General features: G+C 43.0%; 2 long non-coding RNA genes across 3 annotated transcripts in view; both read left to right on the forward strand.

Moving 5' to 3' along the window:
* The window catches only part of LOC113950026, a 118849-nt gene extending 114972 nt beyond the window's left edge, over nt 1-3877 (forward strand). For both annotated transcript variants that reach the window (XR_003528637.1, XR_003528636.1), the window contains one exon: nt 1542-3877. This is a non-coding gene — a long non-coding RNA (uncharacterized LOC113950026). The remainder of the gene's footprint in view (nt 1-1541) is intronic.
* Nucleotides 3878-4918: 1041 nt separating this feature from the next.
* Nucleotides 4919-11493, forward strand: LOC113949807. The gene is made up of 4 exons (XR_003528578.1): nt 4919-6750; nt 7651-7788; nt 9407-9488; nt 10939-11493. It is a non-coding gene; the product is annotated as an uncharacterized LOC113949807 (long non-coding RNA).
* The last annotated feature ends 2298 nt before the right edge of the window (nt 11494-13791 follow it).

Raw genomic sequence — 13791 nt, forward strand, 5'->3', positions numbered from 1 at the left:
CTTATTCCCATATGGGTTTGTCCCACTGACTTGAGTGCTTTGTTCAATGAATTACTGGTTGAACCTGCTGGTGAATGTGCCATATCAAAGGGTTGTGGGGCAATCTCTTCCCCAGGCGGGTTTTGGAAGCTTTGGAAGCGGCTCGGATCCGCAGATAACATTTCCAGAGGAGTTTCCAGGGGCCCTGCCTTGGTGTGGATGCAGCTGATGCTCCTTGTCCTGGAGCAGCAGAATCTCACAGTCACCCTTAGTCAGCAGGACTCATGTTCCATCCATGTCCAAACTGAAAAGGAGTTCATCATCATCATCATCATCATCATCATCTTCATCGTCATGTGTTCACCTGTCACGACACTGCCTGCAGCTCCACCAGTATTTCCAGCCCAGTCCACCCATTCATCAGCTTCTTCCACAATTATTTCCATCCTTCTGTGTCACAGCCTTTGTTCTGATGTGAACTCCCTGACTTTTTCCACCAGGCTCTGAATCTTTGCCTATTTAGTCTCTCTTAAATAAACATTTCAGCTTGTTTTTCTGCAGAACTGAGTTTACTTCTACACTCATTAGGTTTTGTTCCCATTCTCCTCCCCACTTTCTACTTCCCTATCTGTTCTGAGATTGTGGGATAAGGAACAACCCCTTGTTTAACATGCAAAGCATGCAAACACAGGCTAAATAATTATGCAAATAATTTCAATTGCTTTCATTGTGATTTTTATTATCATTGTTTTGTCTTACCACGGGAAGTGGAAGCCAGTGAGCCAAACTGCCTGAGTAGAGCTGGGACTAGACCCTGAATTTTCCGACTCCTGTTCAGGCTGGAGCACATGACTGTCTCCTCTGGATGTTGTCCCCTGGAAAATTTTTATTTACAGAAACAGAAGTTCTGGAATTTGCATTGTTTTGTAGCAGCAGTTCCTGCTCGGTATGCTCAAAATACTGTTTTGGTTTTGGTTTTTTTTTTTTTTTTTTAATATTCAGACCATGGCAGTCACATCTGCAAAATCATAGTAAAGGAAATGATTGTGGACACTGGATACTTCTGTGCTGTTAGATTTCCCACTGTGAGTTTGCTGTAGTTGCTACCAGGCTGCTCTGAACAGGAGGGGGTGGTGTAAGAGAAAGCATTTCTTTTAAAATGTGGTGCACATCAGAAAGAGTCTCCCAAGCCTTGTGTATGGGAATTGCACTCAGGGCTGTGTTTTGGGGCCATTAATGGATCATAGCCCTATGAGAGAGGAGGGAAGGGGCTGTGAAACAGCAGAGCTCCTTCTGAAGATGAGGAACAGAAGGAGGGAGCTACTCTAGGCAGTGCCAGTGCTCTGGGAATGGTCCTCCTCTGACACCAAGGCTGCAGACTCATCCCTGAGGTGCTGCCAGCTTTGCCCCTTCTGCTGGGAGGACCAGCCCAGCAGAGCAGCAGGGCTGGGAGCTCCAAGCTATGGAGAGAAGGATCGCTGAGTGAGGCACCATCTCCTGTCACAGGCCACCTGGGAACTGTCAGCCCATTTCATGTGTCATCACTTTCTTTCCCTCTTCAGGTAAACCCACCTCCCATCCAGTGGCCACTTCCAAACCAGGGCTGAACATGCCAAGCCAAAAGGAGAGGGCAGGATGCTCTGGGACACAGACAGGACACAGACACACAGGATTTCCTCCCTGCTGCCAACTCAGCCCCTAACAATCAGTTAGTTTTCCTGGATATATTTTTAGAAAGAAGCGGAAGGAGGGAAACCTTTCCTGCAACTTTCATTTCTGGAATGAAGTAATTGCTGGATCTTATTTCTGGAACAACAGTTCTGCCTCCTAAGAAGTGAGCACATTGGGAATGGCTGAAGCCGTGGGAGGAAGAGTCTGAACATGCCATGCAAAGTATCACATCTTCCAGTTGGTCAAAGGGACACTGAGAAATGCCACAGTGCTGGAATGCCATGGATCTGTGGAAAAACCTGGAAAGAAGCTGAGGAAGAGCAGAGATACCAGACAGCCTGGAAGATGGGATACCATGGAAATTTGAAGAGGAGTGCTTGGACTGTGTGAGAAGCCTGGCAAGAGCATGAATTTGCTGGAAATGCAGGAGATGTATGCACAGTATTCAGTTCTTTTGTCATTTAATCCCAAATCATTCCATGTTTTCCATTCTTCAGAAAGCCCTCTTTCTCATGTTGCCTGGATTATATGAGGCTTTTGGCCCTCAGTGAGAAACAACTGTACTGGTTCTTCAGGTCACAGAGAAAAGCTTAGCACAGACAATCCAGCTGGGAAAGCTGAAAGCCTTTGGGATGATGTGTGGGGCTCCCAGTGCTATCCCTGTGTTACTTTACTAGAAGTCACCAAGACCCAGTCTGAGCTGCCACACGTATTTGGGTTTTCAGGCCATGCATTCTACCTAAAATGTGGTAATCTGTGGGAGGAAGATGGAACAGCCCAGAAATGGCATCATTTTGACACATGGAAGACAGTGATTCAGTCATTTCACAGGTACATGGACTGCTGCAAATATGCAGCTCATAAAAACCCTGACAGTGTTTGAAGAAGCAGTCTGACAGTGTCAGTCCCCTCGTCATCCTGCCAACTGGCCAGTCTGTTTTCCATGTAAGCCAAGGGCTCATGGAACAGGTGAGCACTTGGTTGGCCTGAGGAAATATCCCTGTCTTTGTGCATGAACCTCTAATGACATTTCTTGATGTGGCCTTGTTCTGTGAGTGAGGAGAGGACCTCAGTCTCTGAGGATGCTAATCCAGCACTTCTTGCTGACCTTACACTGACCTACATAATTTAAACCAAGCTGATGCACAAGCGACACAGTTTCTGCTGAGAAAGTGCAATATGTGCCAACATGTTAATAGTACTTTTTTTTTCCCCTGTCTGTTTAATCCAGTATCTGATGTGAATGGAGGGAAAAAATGATGTGCAACGTATTCCTTGCACCAAAGCCTTAGAAAAGAAAATGTAAATGCACGAGTATGACACGAACTCCCTCTCTGCGAACACGCGCTCACAGACTGGGAGCTGCCAAAGCACAGTGAGCCAACCTACAGTGTGTATGTGATCTACTGAAGGGAGGGGACAGGCCTAATTTATGCACTTGGCCCTCAGAGTAGGGCTTACCTCAATGCTTGTCAATGCACAGATTCTGTAAATCTTTCTGGGAGAAGGAATGTCAGCTCCCACCAGGCTCTGGGCACGCCGAAAATGTCGCTCGTGTAGATGATGACTTGTGTTCAATTTGCTGCAGTGGATGGGCCTGAACCAAACTCTCTTTCTTGTTCCAAACATCTCTAAATTTAGGAGTTTTTGGCAACCCAGTCCAGATATGAGTCAATAGTTCTCTGTGTTCCAAAGGATAAGTATTAGGCTGCAAAGGTGGGAGCTGTTATGTAAATGGGATAATATAAAGGAATATCTGTATTAATACCTTTGTTATGCTCAGAGTTAGAGGTTTGCCAAGGCTTAAGTGGACTCATGATGGGCTGGACACATCCAATTAATATAAGTAATGTGATTTTTCTTGAACAAATGTGACTTCTTGGTGCACATTACAGCTGCTGAGTGTTCCAGCTCTGCTGCATCTGGTCCTTGGAGGGTTACAAATGTGTAATCTGGTGCTGAAGCTGCTCTTATTTCTGCATTTGTTTGGTATTCAATAAATGGGTTTGATTTTCAGTGCTTCTGTCAGGGAAGTAAAAAATATTGGGGTCTGTGTTACTGATGGATATAAAAGCCCCAGGGGAAAAAACCCACAGAATATGAAATTAAGAATGATGTGTCCACATGCAAAATAAGTGCACTGGACCTCCCATCTCCTTCCTAATGTCACTGCTGTGTTCAAAGATTCTACATCAAGTAAAATTCTTCCAAGGCTTCTCTCAGTGAATGTCTCATCTGAGTTTCTTCCACTGATACCATAATTAGCATTGAACATGTTCTGCTGTTTCTCTCTTGTCCAGAGGGGGAAGGAACCATAGGTGGGTGTGGTTCATGGTGGGACTCGGTGCTGGCTCAGGGCAGGCGGAAGGTGAATGCCTTGAGCTGTGCACTTGTACTTTGGGTTTTGGTCAAGTGGGCAATTCTGCTTGGTTTTCAGGAAAGGAAACACAACTTCCTTCCACAGTCCTACTGAACCCTTCATATTCTTTAAATATTTCATGACTCACCTGTCAATCATATACCAGTCTCACTCCAGGGTGTCTCCTGAGTGGTCGGAATTCACCACTGGCAGATAGAAGAGAAAACCAGTGGCACTGAGGAAGATTATTCCAATCCCTCTTCTGGCTTCCCAGGCTGGCAAGGACAGGCAGTTCCCCTGCTTCTCCACAGCTCTGCCCATGGCTCACCATGATCTCCACCTCCACTCCCTGCACAGGGCCCCTAACTGGAATTGTCCTTCCCACTCCAGTGCTCCCTTGCTGCTGTGCACCAACACCATGCTAGTTGTACCATTGTGGAAGGAGCAGGTTTGTCCCTTTTCCTGTGCTGCCTGGAATGCTGAGCACTTTGAATCACCCCCCCAGAAGCAGGAGGCAGTATCATGGAGCAGGCACAACGTGCCACGTGAGGATCAGCTTTGTGAGCTGGATCGGTGACACTGTGCAGCAGAACACAAACTGCTTATTCTTTCACAGCTGTTCTCCCAAGCACTTTGAGCATTCATTCCCCTCAGCATGCAGGAGATTTACGTATTTCACTTCCATGGACGTGGCAGGAGAGACCCTCCTCACTTGCAGATTTGTTCTTTTAATAGGCATCCAGCACAACTGGGAATTGAGCACATGTGCGTGTCCAACAGAGAGGAGACCAGAACCAGCTGTAGGCACAAAGAATTGCTTAGGAGGCCCATTTTTTTGTGCTGATTTGGTAACTCATGGGCCAGCCAAATCTTCCTTTTTAGGAATGAGAAGAACAGGAAAAACAGAGGACCTCATCTTCAGATTGTATCACCCGTGGAAGGGGAGAGTTAGCAGGGAGAGAACTCTCCACATGAGGTTCTCCTCTCCCTGATGCAGCATCTGGAGCAAATAAGGTTCATTGTGGGCAAACGTGAGCTCATTGTGCCTCCACTCCAAGCTGGCAGAGCAGTCGGGGTGTTTGGGCTCTGAGTCAGTGCTGTGATAACTCGCTCGCGTGACCTGCTAATTGAAGTTTGAGATCCTTCAAGATACCAAACTGTGGCACAGACCTGCTGCTCCCAGTCTTGGCTGTCTCAGAATCCAAACCTTTTCAAATCATAAATTTTATTGCAAGTTGTAGAAGGACAATGTGGGTTTGGGAGAGGCAGGCCCTGTACCCGTTCTCAGTATTTGGGGTAAGTCACCTGTGCTCTGTGACTACAAGACAAGTGCAAGGAACACAGTCCTCAGCAAAGCCCTTTTAGAGTCAGCCACACAGAAGGTGAATCTTAAAACCAAAAGAAAATGGTATTAGGAGGGAAGAAGTGGCAATGAACAGAGGCCTTAATTTGATGCCAGTGGGTATCTCAGAGTAAGCAATTTCCCCAAGGATTGCCCGAGATGCGAAATGAATTGTAAGAGCTGCTTTACAGGCAGTTGTGGGCACACACCTGCTCACAGCCAGGGAAAGACAGTGCGTAAATGTCTGGAATATTACATAAAAGCTGTCTGGGAGACTGGGCAGAGCAATTAAAATCCATCTCGCTTAAATGAACCCTGAGTGCAGGTCAAACAAATCTAATTTTTATTGTTCCTTAAGGAGATGTCTGCACAGGAGACAAAGGGGGGATGCAGCCATCAGGTTAAAAAATCAAGATGCCTTTAAAAAATTAAATGTTCACAATAGTGCTACAGCAAGCTGGATAAATGATATATTACAGCGATGGTTTAAAACTAATTGATGACTAATGTTGTAATGCATTTGTAGCTACACTGATCTATTATATATCTCGGCCAAGCTGAAGGGACACTTCAAGGAGAAAAATTGCTAACTGTTTTAACCTGATGGAACTCGGGGAAAAAATAGTTACTTTAGGAGATAAATGGAAAGGTTGTGACCTCCTAATGTACATCTGGGTCTTGCAATGCAAAATCAAATTATCATTAAACAGAATGTGATCAGTGATGGAATTAAAACAACTGCAAACCAGAAATTTCCGTAGGGAAGCAACAGTAGCCCAGTTTGAGCTGGGAGCACTGGCTGAAAAGCTGCCCGGATAAAGAACTGGTGTAACAAGTTGGGATGGAATTGTTTTGCTCTGTAATGAAAGTTGGTTTAATTGGAGACTGCAGGAAAAACGTAAGCATCTTTACATCCATTTACATACGTAAGCCACTCTATAAACATTACTTAATTAGTGCCTAAATAATTAACAATTTACCCTAAGTTCTCAGTAACATGTGTCTCTCTGGATCTTGGAGGGGAGACAGATGCCTCATTTTCCCCTCCTCATTTTTGTCATGCCTGAGGCTCGTGCCCTCTGGGTTTTACCCTTACAGTTGGAATTTGGAGAAGATGTCAGTCAGGCTCTGCTTATTTTCACATCTAATTCATGCAAAAACCAGGTTTCCTCCCGAGGCAGTAAACTGGCCCAGATTTGCTTCAAAGTTTGGCCCAGGTTCAGTGAATGACTCACTTTAACTAAGGTACATCCATCTTCCTGGCTGGAACACACAATGGGAAGTGTTGTCACAGAGCAGATACCCCCTAGAACGTCTCAGGGATTCAGGAGCTCAGAAACCAAAAGCAGTGGCTTGTTCCATCCCCTGGTTTCCTGTTACCCAATATTCAGGACATGGGGTGGGTGTACCGAGAACACTGTTACTCAACCCTCAGTGCCAACGTGGGGTTTCGCTTGCTAAACATGCTGCAGGGGGCTGGGATGTGCTGCTGGAAGCTGGGCTGGGAGGGGCTGCAGTCATGAGCCTCCCTCGTCCCAGGATCTGTGCAAAATTCTATGGAATAAATCTGGCACTAGGTTACAAATGAAGGTAACGTCATGGGCCACTGCTAAAATATGGATTACCTTGAAAAGGCTATGGTTAAAAGGCCAAAAATACTACTCTCAACCTCTGAATTGGTTCCCTTTATTAGGACTAGGTAAGATATGACAATCTGACCAAGACACCCCTCACCACAGGTGACATGAATTTTCTTCTGCTTGAAAATAAGCTAATGAGCAAGAACATGAGCAGCCTGTGATATTCTCTGAGAGCAACATATTCCTCTCTAACAAATTAACCTTCCAGTGGGAAGGGAAATGCTTGCAATACCAAATTGCAAATATTCTGTACTCTGAAGGGTTTGATGTTCCACAAACCTCCATATATTTTAACTGCTGTACCTTAGGCTTCCTCCTCTGCATTCATTCAGTTCTGGTTTGAAGCCCAGTTCAGGCAGCAGCTTAGAAAAATAGTTCTCTAACTCAAGATGGAGCAGCTGAAGTCGTAATTTGGGAAGTCTTTCTTTTACAGGGGGACATTACTCTTGGGTCAAAATTTTAAGTTATTCAGGTCATGGTACTGGTGTCAGTTTTCAACATTAGAAACTCAGCGACAAAAGTACCACTGAGCTGACTTAGAACATTTATTTTCTCAAAGGATGACAAACAGTCACATCCACAGCTCTTATTGGGATTTCTTTCCTTCACTAACATTAAAACAAAGCAACTCTAAGAGGTATTTTTTATTCCATATCAAGGTGATTTCCAAAGCTTGGGGCTAAGTAGATAATCCTGTATGTCCCAAGATGAGGAGTTCTCAGGGTGTGCTGTGATGATGGGGACAAGGTATCAATGGGAACATCCCATGGTATTTCCACGATTGCAACAGACTGTAGGTAAGGAAACTGTTCCTGTGTTTGGATCACACTCATAAACAACGATCCCAGCAATTCTTGGAGAGGGTGGAGTTATGCACCCAGTCACATATTCCTCCTAATTTTGAAACAGTCAGACATAAAATAACCTAAAATAAGGGAGCAGTTACCACTTATTCCCTTCCTCAATTTTTTATCTTGCTTTCTAACAACATTCCTACCTGGTTGACAGAAATGGCAAAAATGTCCAGTATTTCTGGTTTTTTATGTGTCTTGATTTTTATTTCACTTTCAGCTTTTCTGAATGGTCAATGATTCCAAAAGTTGATTAAGTTGTGATGGTTTTATCATTGCTCTGGAAAGACAAACTGTAAAATCCAAACGGTAGCAACCCTTTTGGGATTTTAAATAATGGATTTTAAAGAATGAGATTTTAAAGAATGCTTGAAGCCGCTTCATTTGCTGCTTGTGCTTAACACTGGAAAAAACTCTGAACTGCAACTGTGCCAAAGATTTTTTTAACTCTTGTACACACATTAAAACATGTTTCTCCATACATTTTAATTTACTGATAGCATTTGCTCCATTTGATTTATACTAAGTCTTTATTAGTGTAAGAATGCAAGTAGGAAACTGAAAATGTACCTTTGATTGTTCTATCTTTTTCCATATTCTTTCTAATATTATGTCAATAGTCTAAAGGAGTTTTTGATGTGATGCACTGAATATTTTGACTCAATGCTGAGAGCTCAGCACTGGGCACATCATTTACCAGCTCACTGCTGTCAAAAGCTATTTCATCCTTCCTCCCTCTTGACCCAAGCTCGATTAATCTTTCCAGAGTTTCGGTTCTGGTTTTGAAACAGTGTTGATTTTCCCAGAAAGCCTTAAGAAACTGAGCATCTGCTCTGTGCTGTTTGGGCAGCTTGAACAACTGCAGAGGGAAGGGAATAATCTCTCCCAGCCCCCTGACAGGATCACATCCCACCCCATCACAGTGCCCGGTACAGGCAGTGCTGGCAGGAAGAGCCGGGGAAACTCCTGTTTTCTGGGCCATGACCTGTGAGGCTGCAGGATTTTAGGAAACACCAGGTTAGCTCCAGGTGCAGGGAGGTGTTATAACTCCTTTTCTGTGATTCTGCACAGAAGTTTTCAACATCAGTGAGAGCATCAGTGTGTGCTTCAGATTTCCATCTGTCACACAAAGCATAAATCCAAGGCACTATGTGAGATCAGTCATGCCCAAAACATTTAAAGGTACCTAAAATGTTGGAGAATTAACATCTTAAATTTTTCTCCAGAGTCCTGAGTGGTACAGATGTTCTGCTAATCATATATTGAAAGCTCAGGCAATGCATTAATTTTGCAAAATAGATTTATATAACAAAGATGAGGCAGAATGAACCGGATCCACAAATGTCTTTCTACTCACACTGTCTATAATCATTTCATTACATTTATTTGGGGTTTATCCAGTTTTGCTGCGACCACCTACTGACAATGTATCTGTAAGGAAGAAGAAAAAGCACGAAATTCAAATGTGCAAGAAGATGCACAAAATAAACCCTGTGACATTTTCTAACATGTGAATGTTCCCAAATGCCAGTCTAAAACACCCCTCCGACCGTTTCTTTTACAGACTTCCCTTGTTCCAGAAACTTGGCCTTACTTAGGAGGAAACCCCATAACTGTCCCTTAGAAGTTGAATTGCATCAGTGTGGGTAAGATGTTGGGCCAAATTCCTTAATGGTGCAATTCCGTGAAAATCAGAAATCCTACACCAGGGCTGAATCTGCCCTGTGGTATAAAAATTATCTCCCCAGAGGCAAGACTTTTGGAAACAGTATCATATTTTAATTCTAAGCAGACAATTTGTTTTGGGTTGTATACAGAGCATGACTCTCTCTGCTATAGGAACCAGCTACATATATGGTGATTTTATTCCTGTTTCTCGTGCTGTTTGGCCTATTTGTGTATGATTTGCAGGTGGCTACATGATCCTACAAACTTCTTTTTATGTAATGGAACGAGCCCCTGCTCCATCTAAGATTTATAAATCTGGCATTAGAACATCATTTGTACTTTTTGCAACAAGTTTTGGAGAAAGGCTGTGTGTTGCTTATAATCTTGGAAGTACAGATCCCAGTTAATCTTACCCTTGGAGAACAGAGAGCTACATTTTTTACAAATTAACAGATCTTGACTGATTGCCTCCATGACTGTGTTCACTGGCTTTGGAATTCAAAGGGCAAAATAGGATCTGCCTTTTGTAGGAGGTGCCAGGTGTGGAATCGGGACACACTGCCTGAAGGGGGTTTGAGCTGCCTTCAATCCTCTCCACACTGACTGGATTTGGCACCACTGTGTGATATATCACCACTGTAACAAACTACTTCTCACAAGCTGGTCAAATCCTATGGAAAAAGTCTTGGAAGGATGTTGCTGAAAGAATATTTAACCTCTGTTATAGTTGTTTTTCCGGAGATGTGAGGTATTGTGAAACTTGAGGAGCTCGACAAGATTTTCACAGCTTGGCTTGTGAAATTCATTTCCAGCTCGAGAGATTGTGATTTCACGATTTTGCACATCTGGATTGTGGCACAAAGCTGTGATGGGAGATGTGTGTGGCAATCTTGCCTCTGGCTGCTCCTGGTCAGTGAGGAGTCCTGGCTGTGAGTTGTCACCTGCCTGCCCTCACCTGAGCCGTGTCTGATCCACACAGGAAAGGCTGCACAGCTAGAGTGGGCCCAACATCAGTGAGCTCAGGAATTACTTCCATATAAATGTTAATGATAATATTAATATTTCTAATATTTAAGGAGTGTAAAGGCATAGACAAAAAAGTTGCAGGGGTATCTGTACTGTGTGTTCTGTGGAGCAAACCGAACATTTTCACTTGCTGAAAACACTGTGTGCACAGACTGCTGAGCATCCCCTCTGCCACACTGCACCAGTGGGTTGCTTTTCTGGCCAGACAGTTTGGGAGGGGGGTCTTCTCCTTAACTAATCTGTGGAGATCTGGCAGCCTTCCAGATGAAAACAGGACTTAAGGCCAGCATCTTTTCAGCATTCACACCCCAGAAGGAGAATTTACAAAGGTGGCAAGAGCCTTGTGCATTTTCCCTTTGTGCATCACTGTGTGACAACAAAGTCATCCCATTTTCCCACCAGGATCACATGGTGTCACAGAACTTCACTTATTCTTATAGCATTGGCAGTGTGGTTTTGGAAGAAAAATCCCCGTGCTGTCTGGAATGCTCAACTGTTGGGTAGCAGAGTCGGAAAACATCCTGCCTGCCGTGAACGTTAGGAAAACAGAGCAGCCCTGACTCGAGTGCCAAGTGGTTTTTTGGAAGGCTGACTCCCCTGAGAATAAAGGATATTGGTGTCCAGCCAAGAGGGCAGGCAGGAACAGGCCGTGGGCAAGACACTGGAATTTTGGAGCCTGAAATACTGTATGTTTGTTTGTATCAGTTTCTGACTTTGGTATTAAAAGGTGAGCTGCCCAAATGGGTCACAAATTGATAAAATCTGAGTTATTTTTTTTTTAGCTATATTTAGAGCTGCGTAAAACAGGGATTTCCCTTTTTGGCTGCTCAAGTATCTGAGGGTAACTTAATATTTCTGTTAAAAACAGAAAAAGTCCCCTCAAGGAAATTTCCTTTTGTTCCTATGGTACACTCAAAAATTCCTTCTCATCGTTAAGAAAAATTCAGTTGGTTTTTACTTCCCTATTTCCCTGTTTGAATGAATAGTCCTAATCTAACAGCTCCATGAGCATTTCATCCAGAGTATTTTCCAGCTTCTATGTCCTATACCACTGTTATACTTATTTAAAATGAGATTAAAACCCACCCTCAAGTGCTTGTATGAACTGCCTGAGCACGTGTTACAAGAACCTTTATAAATATTTTCTTCCCTTTCATTGTTATGCTAATCAACACCTAAGTGGAATTTTTGGATGCTCAGAGATACTTCTGGAAGTAAAAGGATTTGCTTGCCTTGTTTTGGTTTGTACATGGATTGGTTGTAGATGAAGTTTTCTGCATAGAAACCTTTGAAAATGTCATACATAATCAGTATGTCCCACTCTTTCATTTGGGGCCCAAATACAGGTCTCAAAGCCATTTCTGTTCAGCCCCTGGGGCTGAAATGCACCCACTGGGCTGGTAGATGTTGTCTGGTGTATCTGAGAATCCTAAACCACTGGATTCAGAAGTGCCAACAATTTTTCCGCATAGTTATTTTTGCAAAATGCCCTGTTAACTGAAAAGCCAGGCCCAGCGTTTGCAATGCCAGCATGGCTGTGGGGGCAATTCAGTGAGGAATTCTGCACATGGTTTTTTGCTGGGGTGTCTCCCATGTGAACATCTGCACTCCCAAAGTGATGGTTCCCACTGATATTCACCAGGGTGTTGGGGCAAAACTTGGGTCCACAGAGCCCAAGGGACATTTTTGTGTTGATCTCAACAGAGCGGGGCTGAATCTTTATTTCCTTGACAAAGCTGGAAAACGTTCCTTCCATCTCTTTCCCCTTCACACACATATTTTCTCTTCTTTATAGAAGAAGTAATTTGTCTTTATCTCACCATTCACCTCTTCCTCTGATTGCAGTTAATGGAATTGTCACCTTTATGGACTCATGCTCCATTTCTCAACCTGTCTGGACTTTGGCCTCCAAAGGTTACCATGAGTAGTGAAGTAATATGATTGAGTCTTTTTGGACAGATTTATGCAAGATTTCTTCTGCAGCAAGTGTCACATCTAGTCTAGTTCTGCAACAGAGAATATTTCAAAGATGCCAACTGTCATCTAAAACCACTAAATTGTTCTGAGGGGCTGGTTGAGAGGACTCAGGGCCATCCCGGGCAATGCTGATTTACACTACCTGGAGCTGTATCCCTGCAGCTTGAAATATGAGCTTTGGTTAATAATGATAAAAAGAATGTCCCTGTCTCCCAGAAAGTCCATTTAAAATGGAATTTTCATCAGTTACTCTGTAATGAAAATGCAAAAGAGTATGTTTTAAGTGAAGCTGTCCAGAATCATGGAAAAAGAGAGGGGTTATTTGGAAGCAAAACCACAACAGCCACGCTCTAAACAGGGAAAGGTGGTCTTGGGTTCCATTTCATACATCTACAGGGGATTTTCAGCTTTACAGAAAGATTCTGAAATTATAGAGGATTCACCACACATGTTCCTCCTCCTCCTGCATTTGATACAAGCACAAATCAATCAATCATCATTATTCTGCACTAATACAACACCTCTTAACCCTCGGCTTTCAGAATATTTCAAAGGAGCAATGAATTAAACCTCATGTGGGCTTGAGAATATGTAATAATCTAAACTCTGATTCTTCCATTAAAAAAAAAAAGACATTTTCGGGGCTTTGATTTTGGGGGCTGGAGATCCTGTAACTTTCTTAGAAATATCTTCATTTGTCACCTCCTTGGAAAGAAATCATGTGAGTACTAGGGAAGTGAGATGAAATGGAAAAAATGTATTTAGAAATCTTAAGTTAATACATTTGTCTGTACTTATTTTTGCTAGTTCTTGGAGCAAAAAGACCTGGATACATCGAGGTGCTAATGTGATATAGGTATAAAAAAGGCAAAATTGATCCCTGACTGTAACTAAAAGAGTGCATGGGGAATTATCATCGCCACTATAAAAGTCTCTAGCAAGCCATCATTTTGAACATTACACTTTATGTCAGGCTCTGATGACTCGTGCTCAGAAAAGATGAATTCTGACTGAAACAAGTGCAGAGAAAGCTTATTACATACTGCAAAAATTGCTGTTATGAAAGAAAATGTAAATGGTTAATGTTTAACTTGGCAAAACAAAAGAAGGGATTTAAATGGTGTCTACAAATACACTGTGGGAGGACAACAAGTATTATTTAGATTAAAAGAAAGTTCGGCAATGTATGAATATATAGGGGACAGAAATAAATTTAGTTTTAATGAACAGAGAAATAGGATTCTGGAACAAAACAGCAAAGAAGGGAGATAGTTGGGA

Source organism: Corapipo altera, unplaced genomic scaffold (assembly GCF_003945725.1).
Source record: "Corapipo altera isolate COAL_440 unplaced genomic scaffold, ASM394572v1 112, whole genome shotgun sequence".
Classification (NCBI taxonomy): Eukaryota; Metazoa; Chordata; class Aves; order Passeriformes; family Pipridae; genus Corapipo; species Corapipo altera.